Source organism: Trachypithecus francoisi, unplaced genomic scaffold (assembly GCF_009764315.1).
Source record: "Trachypithecus francoisi isolate TF-2019V2 unplaced genomic scaffold, Tfra_2.0 Lachesis_group12, whole genome shotgun sequence".
Lineage (NCBI taxonomy): Eukaryota > Metazoa > Chordata > Mammalia > Primates > Cercopithecidae > Trachypithecus > Trachypithecus francoisi.
In genome coordinates this window covers 37,280,906-37,293,683 of record NW_022681457.1, presented here as the reverse complement: position 1 = coordinate 37,293,683, position 12,778 = coordinate 37,280,906, and the positions used below count along the sequence as shown (strand labels likewise).

At 36.3% G+C, this 12,778-nt stretch overlaps 1 protein-coding gene across 2 annotated transcripts in view; it reads left to right on the top strand.

Annotated features, from left to right (window-relative positions):
* SLC44A5 (solute carrier family 44 member 5) overlaps positions 1 to 12,778 on the top strand; it is a 391,705-nt gene that overhangs the window by 66,958 nt on the left and 311,969 nt on the right. The gene's annotated exons all lie outside the window — the stretch shown is intronic.

Below are 12,778 nucleotides of genomic sequence, written 5' to 3'. Positions count from 1 at the left end.
TTATCCATCTTTTTACCTTCTTCAGACTTAGTCTTTGACTTTTGAAAAAGTAGTTACTTACCAAATGTTTATTGAAAATGAATACCATTTCCTTAAGGGCAAATTGTATTCCTTCGTGAAGTTAAATCTATCTCTTGCTACGAAAAAAAAGTAAAATGTGGCATAAGTACAAATTAAAGTAGAAAATACAGAATGTAGAGCTTAAAGTTAAGCAGCAGCTTCGATCTTGGGCTGAGTATATAAAAAAGATTGAGTTACTAAAAACAAGATCTAAAAGTCTGTCTAACAAGATTCTTAAAAGAGGAACCAAGAATGTGTTTGAATCTACACATGTTCCTCAAGGCTGCAAATACATTGTACTATATGGACAGTCACTGACAGGAGCATTTATCTGATGCTGTGAACATGTTACAGGGAATTCTGTGTCCAGAGCCTCTGCCCTTTAACCGTGGATTGCTTCTTGTTTCTTAAGTGTGAAAACTGGAGAATGACAGACTTAGAGAACATTTTCTCATATGCATAAATACAGCATTATTAACATACTCACACCTATAGCAGATTGTTTTAGAATTTTAGATTTGTTTGCTCATCCATAAAAGAGAATAATAATAATTATCTCACAGACTGAGGTAAGCATTAAATTGGCACAGTGCCTGAGAAGTAGTACCTATATGCTCAATAAATGGTGTTTTTTTTTCATTATTATTCACAGATAGAAATTCAGAAGCATATTATAAAGGGTTAAGTGAATTTAATATAGAATTACCAGGGCAATATTATACTTCAGCTACATTATAGTTTAGATTGGTTTATGTGAGCTTAAAGCAAAGTATTACCATCACGTCTAACAATACTGTAAGGGAAAATAATTTCTTAAAACTATGCAACTGGCATGCTCTTGGAGTTTTGGAGCTGCTCATAAGTTGGGTGTTTCCTAGCCCTTTTCCATGTTGCTCATTTATTTATCTCTTTTTTTCTGAATATTGACTATTGTTAATAAATAACTTAGAAGAGATATCACACCTTTCATCATCAGAAATAAGTCATTGCTTTCACAGTGACATCTACTTTTTAAACATTTCCACTAATCATTGTTTCTGTTGGCCTCCATTTATCGTCAAGTGGCTTGCATGTCTTTGATCTTAAGTTAATGAATGACCTCCGTAGCATTTATGAGTCAGACTTCTTGGGCTTGAGCCATTACTCAGTTTACTGTGTAAGAACATTTACTTTTCATTTTTAAATTCAATTTTTTTTTGCAGTTTTTACATATGCAGGGAATGAAACACCATGTTGGCTAGAAATTTGTAGTAAAAATCATAGAAAATAACATAGACTTGGCAAAACTTTATTCACTCACAGAACACTTGGATACTTGTTGGAATGGAACAGAAAAGCTGGCAACACTACCAGCACCACCACTATCAACAGAAAACATTCCTTAAAAATAAAATTGCCTGTGAAGCTGTGCTAGATATTATTAAAAGAGAAACACATTGAGAACAGTGACCTCAAATTACTTATATGGAGTTGACACGTGGAAAATAAAAACATTAGGCTATATCCACAGGCATTGTGGTTTTTATTACATGTAGGTAAGGTACAAATGAAATTTCGATATGTGAAAAAGGTTAATTATCTGACTCAAGTAGAGATTAGAGGTAAAGTTTAGGACTTTTTATGTCTTGCACAACTGATGGATAATAATAACAATGTGACTATATTCTCTTGAATTTGTCAGGGGATAGAACATTTAAGTTTTGGTGTCCACCAGGACACAGACAGGCAAAGTGACAGCTGTTACTCTTTGGAGTGAGTTCTTCAGAGCAGACTTAGACCCTGGCTAAGCCTGGTGCTTAAAACCCTGGTGCTCCTGGGGCAAGCAAATGCCTTGGACTACCTTTCAGAATGTGCCATTGGCTCCTGTGACCGGGGCATGGAGGGGAAACACCAATATTATTACGCAGATAGCTCCAGGCCGATGTATGATTTCAGGAACAGCGCAGAGGAATGCCTGGGATACCTAAGATGAGACTTAGATATATTAGCACCAAAAATTGCCTCAAAGAGGAACAATACATTTTATTGGAAACTGATGTGAATTTTGTTTCCAAATTTGTGTGCTAGTAACAAAGCCAATAGACATTTAAATAGGATTTGCAAGCTGACAGTTTACCCAGACTTTCTACTTTAGCTTAAATTGGAGTGCCTCATTTCATTCCTTCTTCATTTCTGTAATTGAAAAGAAGCCTTTATAGTATGTCTAAAAGCACGCTAAGGATGTATTTGTATTAACATCTTAATTTTGCTAAGTGCCAATAAATGCTATGCCTTGTCTTCACTTTTCCGTTAGGAAATTGCCTAAAAGACAATGCTTTATTGTAAAATTTAAAAATCATATTGTAAGTAGTATTTCTAGAGACAAGAAGCTATCTAAATCTATTTCAAAATCTGCATGTATATCTACATTTATGTCATATCTATATGTTTTCCAGTGGTCATACCCTCAAGCATACTGATATAGAATACAGAGGTTGAGATGTTTAGATGCTATTACTAAGGTTAAAAATTATATCATAAACATACACACACATAAAAAAGACTGCAATAAATGAACATAAAAACAATAAACACCTTTTTTTCTCCTACCCTAAGACAAACATAACTAATCAAGATCCATCTGTTTATTCTTAGATTTTCTATTCTACTTCCATGGTTGGTCTCACTCCTGTAGCAGTGTTGGTATCAACACTGGATATTACAGAGAAGATTAGCATAGCCTTTTGCAAAGATGCCTCACAAATTTGTAAACTTGCCATGTTTTTGCATAGTTAATTACTTCTTTCTTTGTGTTCCACTAGCACATTGTATGTATATTAGCTGTCATCTACTGTATTATAATTATTTGTTTACTTCTCTGTCCCCCTCATAAAACAGAATTGCTAAAGAAAGAAATTATTTTTTATATTCAGAGTGGCCAGCACAGTGCCTAGATTCTATAAAGCATCCAGAAAATGTTTAGTAAGTGAAAACAAAATGAAAAAAGTTTTATAGTTTTTGTGTAAGAAACAAGCAACTACTTTTTATATACATCATGCCAAAGCAGAAATGCATTCTGAAACAATTTCTTGCCTCCTCACCTTGTAGTCCCAATGGCAGAAATTCTATTTTAGTGTGATGCCCACTGGCCACCCCCTGCTGATAACTAGTGGACACAGTTCAGTTTGATTATGGGCAGATGGACAAGCCTGCTGTTGTCCTTGGCCATAGACTGTTTCTGCCTATTCTCTTAGGTGCATCAAACATGCATTTCTTTCTCTCCTCCTTTTTCAGAATTGTACATACTTGCTTCTAAAACCGAATAGAATGATATATTTGCAATATTAGATGCCATAAGCAGGCTCTGGAAGAAGGAGATGCAAAAATACTTTGAGAGATACATGTTATCTGACACAAAAGAAGTGGACTCAGTGGAAAAGAGGCCATGACCCATTGCTATTATTCAACTGATGAGGGATAGATTTTCCCTCTTTCTCTTCCACCATAATGAGATTGATTAGAAGAGAAATAAAGTTGCAATATATTTCTGGAAAAGGAGATCCAGATTATAGTACCAATTTGAATTGTTCAAGTAGATGATTGCCTAGGGTTGTAATTCATTCAAATTTCACATATAATTACATACATAAGTAGTAGTTCCTTCAAATTAGCAATGCAAACAATGGTTGTATAGAAAAGACACTGGCATGTTACTTAAGTTTTTAAGCTATATACAATATTCAAAATCATTTGGCATAGATATTTTCTTTACTAGTAAAAAGAAAATGGGAGAAGAAAATAATTATTATCCATTTAGTTTTTTTTATCATGGGCCAGGCATTTTTATGAAGACACTTTTTCTATGTTTTTTATGTAATCCTCACGACTCCACTGTGAAATTAGTTTTATTATGATTATTTTTAAAAAGAGAAAAGTTAGACTGAGAGATACGAAGTAATTCACTCAAGGTTACAGAGCTGGGAAGTGACCAAGCTGTAATTCCCAATCAAGTCCTTTCTACTCTTAAACTCATTTTCTACCTACTGTGTTGGATTTAGCAAGCACATAGTCATTTCTCAAGGTTTTTTTTGTTTTTTTGTTTGTTTGTTTGTTTGTTTGTTTTAAGAGATGAGGTCTTGCTTTGTTGCCCAGGCTGCTCACAAATTCCTGGGCTCAAGCAATCCTCCCACCTCTGCCTCCCAAAGTGTTGAGATTACAGACGTGGACCACCGCTCCTGGCCTTGGGTATTTATTATGAAAGTGGTAGTGTTTTAAAGGATTTCCAGTAATTGTGAATGGTGTCTTAGATGCCAACTACCACAAATATTTCTGGTGAGTGAGTTGGGGTACTTGTACTCTTTTCCAGATGATTAAATCTATTGCCTGAAAAACTCATTCAGTAATATGACACGGGAAGCCATCTCTGATTTTTGTAATGACTAGGCTAGAAAGCAGAGTTCTCCAATGTTTCCTTTACCTTCTTTAGGAAATACTAGTTTACTTTCTAGAAGTCAAAATTTGTCCTGGCTACCCTTTTTGTCTAAAGGTACCATGCCCAACTAGCATGGTGGGATATGGCTGGAACTCTTGCTGACATTCTTGCTTTGACCCCAATTCATGGTACACCAATAATCTTTGGGCTAACTTAGGGGGCTAAGGTGAGAATCATTCCAGCTTTGTGGCTGGATTTTTCTGACGGCCATTGGCATTGTTTCTGTGCATACCCACACAAAGGAAGAACTCCATAACTGACTGCCCTTTTGCATGAAGGAGGGGCAGCACAGACCCTGAACTTCAGCTGTGGTTCAACATTTCTCTCAGGGTGGTGGCAGGGTGCGTGCTGAGGAGAAGTGATTCTGTGTACTTGCTGCTTTCCTCCTTTTTCCCTCAAATATGCATCAGGCTCACCTTCTCAGGGTGAAAGGACAAACTATAGGACCAACTGCTGGTACCTTGTAACTAAGTAACGTACTTGCTAAAATGGATTAACTCTGTGAAGTAACGGAACTGCCAGTTATCCTGGTTTCCTTGGGTAAGCAGACAGTGCCAGAGCCAATTTCTAACTGTGTTAGATGATGATTTTTCTTAAAAAAAAAAAAAAAAAAGCAGCTTCAATTATAGTATGCCTAAAAAATGAGAGTTAATCAAGACAGAATTATCAATTGACTAGGTACAATTTGACAAGTCAGTTTTTATTCCAACTGCATTATAGAGGTGATTTTAATATTTGGAAACTGTGATTCAGAGAGAGGCTCCAGAAAAATTATAATGTGGGCATAATTTCCATAGTGCAGAAATGGTCATTATATTAAAGTAGATGTTTATCTCTCTCTCACCTCTTTTTCATATTTTTCCAATTCTGAATGTCTGCCTATAATTTAAACTGAGTAATTAAAGCTATGCTTAAAATGCTTTGCCATTAATAAAGGAAAAGTCACCTTTAAAAAGTTGATTCAGTAATGGAAGTTATTTCAGAACTGGATTTGAGCCCAGTTCCTATTAATGAGGACTATTTTCCTTTTCTTTTTCTAGGACAGCAGAATTAGAATAATCTGTTTTGTCTATTCCCAGTCATGACACATTCTAGGTTTAGGTAAATAAACTGAACTAAAAAATAACAGTCTAACCAACCCTGTCACTTGACTTGAAGCTGTCATTTTTCATTTCAGCATTATATTAATGAGCATTAATATGAAAACTCTCTGTCAAAGGTTTGCTTCTTATGTTTTGATTGCTTTAGAATGAAAATGTAGGTACTGAATTTTAGAAATGGAGTAGGAGGGGCAGAGAGCCCTGGATAGAATCAGGAGGCTGGCTCAGGTCTTGGTTCTGTCACCATGTATGACCATGTATGTACCTGGACAAATAGAGCCCAGCTCTATTTTTTTTTTTCTTTTTTACATAAGTGACTCCATTTTGATTCCAAAGACTTTAACAAGTGCTTTGTAGAAGGTAATCACTTTAAAATTTTAAATATCTGTTTCCTTTACCTTTAGAAGCAGAATGGTTAGAGTAAGTTAGGATGGCAAATAGGTGTCCCTTTTTCTGCCAGCTCTGATCAATTGATAATGCCTGTCTCGAGTGCTGCATGGGGATGATGGTGAAGCCTTTTGCAGATCCAGTTGGCAGGAGGACTCAGGGCAAAAGAGCCAGTTATTTTTCATCCTTGAACTTGACAACTTCTTGGGTAGTTATCTGCTTCTTTTATGACTTTCGCAATTTATTCTTATGTTTTGCAGTTCAAGAAATGGTCTTTTCATAGTTTACCTAAAGACATTTTGAAAATTTGAGACCAAGGATGCATAGTCTTTGAGATCATCTAATCAAAACTAGGATATGTTAAAAAATGTGTCAACCTAAGTAACAGAGAGGCTCTCTAAAAGAAAATATTCAAGAATAGGGCATTGCAATGGGAAAGTGTGCATAGTAAACTATGTGTGTATTCAGAGAGTTTACCTGACATAAGGAAGACAAAGAGTTTTACAGAAAAAATGAGGAGTATTACATAATTTTATTGAAATGATTATCCTTGGCTACAAAGACAAATAACAAGGATAACATCAGTCTGAGGTTGGACACAAGGGTGCAGTAGCCTTCCTGCAAGGTTTTGGTTTTTGCAGTCTTTTGTGATAGGTTTTGTAGTCAGGTATACAAGTGTGAGAGCCTTTCTTTTAATGCCTTCTCTGGCTCTATTTGTCAGATTTTTTTTTAAATATAAGGGGCCCCATTTTGATTCCAACAGCCTTAATGGGTTATTTGTAAAATGTAAAGTGCTATTTTTATTATTTGAGGACAACATGGATAATTAATGACAAGGTTTTCTATTGTTTCCTTTGGGGCCTCGTTCCTCCAATTTTTCATGGAATATTTATTGCATGAATGACACAGATTCTTTCAGTAAATTCCTTAAAAGTTACTCATTCTACTGATGCTAGATTAAGATAATTAAGTGCTTAATTGTATGGCACAGACAGTAAACAATGTAGACATTGAGAGAACTAGAGAGCCAGAATCATCAAAGTCATTCAGTCATCAGAAAACATTAAAGGAAAAGGCAGAACTTGAGCAGGGTCTAAAATGGGCTGAATTTAGGCAGAAGGGCATCTTAGAATTGGGGTATAATTTGAGTAGAGCATGGAATGAGACATAAGTGCAATTTGTGGCAATGAACAAGAAGTAGAAACTGTTTCAATAAGGAAAGTTTAGATTGCTGATTATTAGTAATAAGATTAATATCAGTAACAGTTAACATTTATTCACTTATTCATCCAACCAATATATAATAATTTTTTGTATTTTTGGTACAGATGGGGTTTCGCCATGTTGCCCAGGCTGGTCTCAAACTCTTGAGCTCAGATTATCTGCCCGCCTTGGCCTCCCAAAGTGCTGGGATTACAGGTGTGAGCCACCACACCCAGCCCCAACCAACATTTTTTGAGTGCATATAATGTGCCAAACTCTATACTGAATACTGGGGATACAGCTCGTAGCAAAATGCACAAAAATCTTTGGCAGCTTTATAGCTCCTACATTCTAGTGGAAAATGATAGTAAACAAAGCAACTATTTAAATATGTAGTATGTTAGAGAATAATAACTGCAAAGGAGAAAAATAAAGCAGGGAAGGGGACAAGGGAATGGTAGGGGTGGGTTGCAGTTTTGGATAGAGTGGCCAAGGAAGGCCTTATTAAGAGGGTAATGATTGTGTTATGACTGAAGCACCACAGGCCAGACATCTTGCCCAGTGAGCTACTTACATTATTATAGTTTATTTAATTTTCAGAACAATCATATGAAAATAGGTACCATTATTGCCCTCATTTTATAGATGATAATCTGAAGCATAGGCAACTGAAGTAACGTGCAAGTGTAAATGGCAATTAAGTGTAAGAGTTGGATTTTAAATCTGGGAAGGTAATTCCCGAGAGTATGCTTCTAGTTTATAAAAGTCTGAATAACAAAAATCATTGAAAGAGCTATCAGCAGTCAAAATGATAGAATTTTAGAACTGGAGAGAAACTTACTGATTGTCTAATCCAGTGGTTTTCAACCACCTGGAGAGCTTGTTAAAACTCAGATTTCTAGACCCCACTTCTGAAGGTTTTGATTAGGTAGGTCTAGGGTGAGCCCTGAGAATTTGCATTCTAACAAGTTTCCAGGTGATGCTGATGGTTTCCATTGATGGTTTAGGCAACACACTTTGGGAATCATTGGTCTAGTCATGTAGCACATTCAAATTACTGAAATTAGCTACTCTCTATTGTTTTGGCTCCCGGCATTCTGTGCCTTGTTTCTTACCCACCTCTTTCTTGAGTATATAGGGACAGAGGCTTTCTTAATCTATTTACCACACAGTAAAGGTTTAATACATGTCTATCATTGAATGACTAATGTGGAAGAGAAGAGAGAAGCACTGAAAGTTTTGACCAGCAAAGTGACATAATGAAAGCAGTATTTTAGGAAGATTTGTTATTAGGAATGGTAAGATAAAGAGATTGGAGATATGAAGATTTTACCATCGCCAGGTCCGTGTAGAGCTTTGCCACTCAAAGTGTGACATAGACCAGCAGCATTGGCATCACCTGGAGGCTTGTTAGAAACCCCAAGTCTCAGACCCACTTTAGACCTACTGAATCAGAATCTATGTTTTTACAAGATCCCCAGTGACTCATATGCATGTAGAATTTTAAGAAACACAGCTTTAGGACATCAAATGGTTGATGCCTGACCTTATAGGGTAGCCCTAGATGATCAAGAAGCAGCAGCATATGTGAATGGCTGAGCAGGTCAACTTTTTCTCAAGCATATTTCTCGGGATACCAGTTCTCTGAGATCTTAATTGGTATTCAGTGGTCAAAAAAGTTTGGCAACATATTTTACAAGATAAATATATACAAATTAAAAATAATTTTTAAAAATGTTTGGCAAATACCAGGTTAAATATCAGATTAAACAGAGATAAATAGGTCTATTTATGGACAAGCTTTAAAAAATCTTTTACTATGCTAATACACTTTCTGAATCTCTAAGAGAAAAGCTGTGTTGTATAGCTGCTTCTACATTTATTGCTCATGAAAGGCAATCTGGAGGGCATCTTCCCATGTTATTGTTCTGTGGAGCACATCTTGATAAAGCTGCAATAGGCCGTTTATGGTTATTAGGGTTCTAGACTTGTCAGGTTTTCTAATCTCTGGGCAGGAAAGCACCTTACACTTTCTAACTTTAATATCCATTAAACTTCTTCACTTTAACACTCTTTAATTTTCTGTTCAAATGCCCCTACCTTTCCATCACTGGTCCAGGTATGTGACCTTACTTCTGACTCATTTTAATGGCTGAACTGTATTTATTTGGACAGTCGTAGGATGGGATTGTAGGAAATCCCATGTATTTTTTCCATACTGTCATGTATGGAAAAAATATTCAAGAATTAGTTGCTGGTTTTGGCATCTAAGGAAATAAGGAGCTACTAGAAAATGTCAGGGTCACTCATAAAGTACCCAACTTTAGTTTTTGGTAAGAGTAAAGTCGGGAGGTATTACTGAGAGCAATTACCAGGTAAACAAAGAAGAAATATCAAAATTTGACTATTAAGAGATACAACATCTGTCAGCAAATTTGTAGTCAGGCATAGAAAGAAGCACATGAACAGACATATTTAGGAACTAGGGCTATTTTAGATTTAGGACAGTCCAAATAGCTTCTCTACAGTTTATTTCTACTGATGTCCTTTTTGAAAATCCGTGGCCCATTTGAACCCTGAAAAGTTGATTATTCCACATTCTATAACTCAAAAAACATTTGATTTTAAATTACACTTACTAGTAAATTACCAATAGTTTGGGTAGCATTTTGCTTTACCTCCATTCTCCTGGACATGAAGCTTCACTTTTTTTTTGGTAGCAGAATTCTTTTTTTTTTTTTTTTTTTTTGAGACGATGTCTCCCTCTGTCCCCCAGGCTGGAGTGCAGTGGCCAGATCTCAGCTCACTGCAAGCTCCGCCTCCCGGGTTCACGCCATTCTCCTGCCTCAGCCTCCCAAGTAGCTGGGACTACAGGTGCCTGCTACCTCACCCGGCTAGATTTTTGTATTTTTTTAGTAGAGACGGGGTTTCACCGTGTTAGCCAGGATGGTCTCGATCTCCTGACCTCGTGATCCGCCCGTCTCGGCCTCCCAAAGTGCTGGGATTACAGGCTTGAGCCACTGCGCCTGGCCGGTAGCAGAATTCTTATACTCTTGGTAGTAAGAGGAGTGAAAATACTTTCTCAGTGGTACCCTTAGTTTGGGCAGTAAGCCAGATAATTTTCGTGTTTTTCCCTTTTCTGTTAATAATAATAAAAAACAATGAAAAGTAGTTTTTATTTGAATTTGTTCCTTCAAATGCTCAAAGGCTTACTTTATTTCTTATTACCTTTTCCTCAAATTAAATAAATGTTATTTCTTGCAAAATCAAGGTAGTACTGAATGACATTCACATAATTTTAAAGGAAGTTTTCTCCTGAGTCACTAAATTTGATACTTTAGAGTGTAAACTTCAATATTTAAATATTCCAAATCTGATTCAATACAGCATCCCTTTACTGTACCCTCCATTGTTTGAATTTCCTGCCCTCGCAGGAGAAATTTTGAAAAGGAGGGAATGAAGTTTTAAAAATCAAGCAGAATATATTGAATTAAGTAGTTTTTGATTTCAGAGACTTCTAGAGGGAATTAGTACAGCTTTGAGCCACTTTTCTCTATCTCTAAATCTAAAGTTCCCAGGATACTATTTCCAAGATTAGGACTCTGTGAACCTATAAGCTCCTTAGTCATTCCAAAGAGATGCAATTTTTCTGATTGTACTATATTTACTAAGACAGAAAAGTAGACTGATTCATTACACAACAGAAAGAGGCTGACAGCTTTTGGAAGGAGTGTTTTTCCTTCTAAAATGCTTAATCCATCCTATTATCAGGCTAAAAATTGTAGGAGATTGCATTTACTGGGCCACCCTGATTCTTCTGTAGAGTAGAACCTGGGAGGTTGTGGTGGCTACATGAGTACCTCTAAACAGGTGAAGATGGACTGCGTGGGTGCTAAGAGAACCCCAGTTGCTGAATTTTGAACATGATGGGTATCTTTTATCACTACAAGCCGTTATGGTTAGTAGGAAAGAGATAATAGAGGCATCAACTGTCCCGTATTCCAAAGCTATCCTGCTAATGAGCCATTTTTAATGCACATGCTAAGGGTTGCCATTTCTTGTTTTGGAGAGATTTTCAACAAGAATTGCAACCAGAGGTTAAAATTAGACATTGGGTTACTAAATATTTGTACAGCCTCCATCCAACAAAGCATTTATCAGTCTTCACGGTCCTAGGTACAGTGCTGGGTGCTGGGATATTGGCAAAAATGATAAATATTGTCATTACCATCCTATTGCTTGCTGGATAAAGTGGGTTGCAGGTAAGTAAACAAGATAATGTAACAGTGAGTTATGTGTTATGATAGGGGAAATCCAATGAACTATAATAATATACAGAAGCGAGATGCTTAATTTTTACTTGAGTCAGATAAGAAGAGGCATCTACATGAAAGATGAATAAGCAATAGACAGACCAAGAGGAGTTGGGGCAGGAAAGAGCATTCTGAGAAACCAGTGTATACAAAGATCCAGAGGAAAACCATAAGAACATTTTGTTTGGAACATACAGCTTTTAGAAAGAAAGGGAAGTGGCTAGAAATGAAGAAAGAAAAGTAAATAGGGTCCAGATACATAGCGTTTTGTAGGCATTTGGGCTTTATTCTAGAATGGAGAGTCATTCAAAGCTTTTCCAGCGGAGAAATGATTAAAGATGCATTTTATGGTAAGGACTCTGGCTGCATTCTGGAGAAGGGTTGGAGGGAGATAATACTGGGTACAGTGGGACACATGAGGAGACTGTTGCACATGTTTTCATAGAACAAGATGTTTGCCTGCATTTGACAAATGATACCATTCTTCACAGCTAGGGCTTTTGTGTTTAGTAGATGTTAAAATTGTTTACTCTTACTTTTGTAAAGTCCATGTTTTTATACAGTGCTTTAACTCACTGTTTCCCATATTATATTTCTTTAAGAAGTCATCCTTTTTTTCTCCTTCTCACACTTTTATAAAATATATTTTTTTTGCTTCCTGAATATTCTGAAATGTCTTGTCTGTTCTTGACACATATATCTTTTCTACATTTTGTCACTTTGGTTTCTTTTTCAAATATGCATATAGAGAGTTCATGTTGAAAGAGAAGTAATTGTGTTTCTAGTGAAGAGATCCTGGCATCACAACTGTGGATAGTCTGAGATTTCCTGGAAAGAACAGTAAAAAGAAATTCAGTGGTTTTCAGCATTGGAAAAAAACTAGCTTAAAGATAAATAGTGTTCCCAGAGGGAAGGAGGCTTGCTGTATAGCAATCAATATAGTAGGATTAGAAAAGACCAACACAGTTGAACCCCAGAGTACAAAATGTAATTAAGGGCACAAACGACACATAATACATGTCAAGTTTAAAAGAGAAGCTGAGCAATTACAGAGTGAAGTTCAGAACTTAAAAGTGACAGAAAGAGCAAAGGGCGAAAATGACAAAAACATTTCATGTAAGACTAAAAGTGCTGCAATCATATATGAGATACAGAAGGTCAGTGAACAGCCTAGAAAGGTGTCCAGTGGATAGCAAGGGTAATCCATTGACTGAAAGGACCTTGTAGACATTGATTTTAAAAAG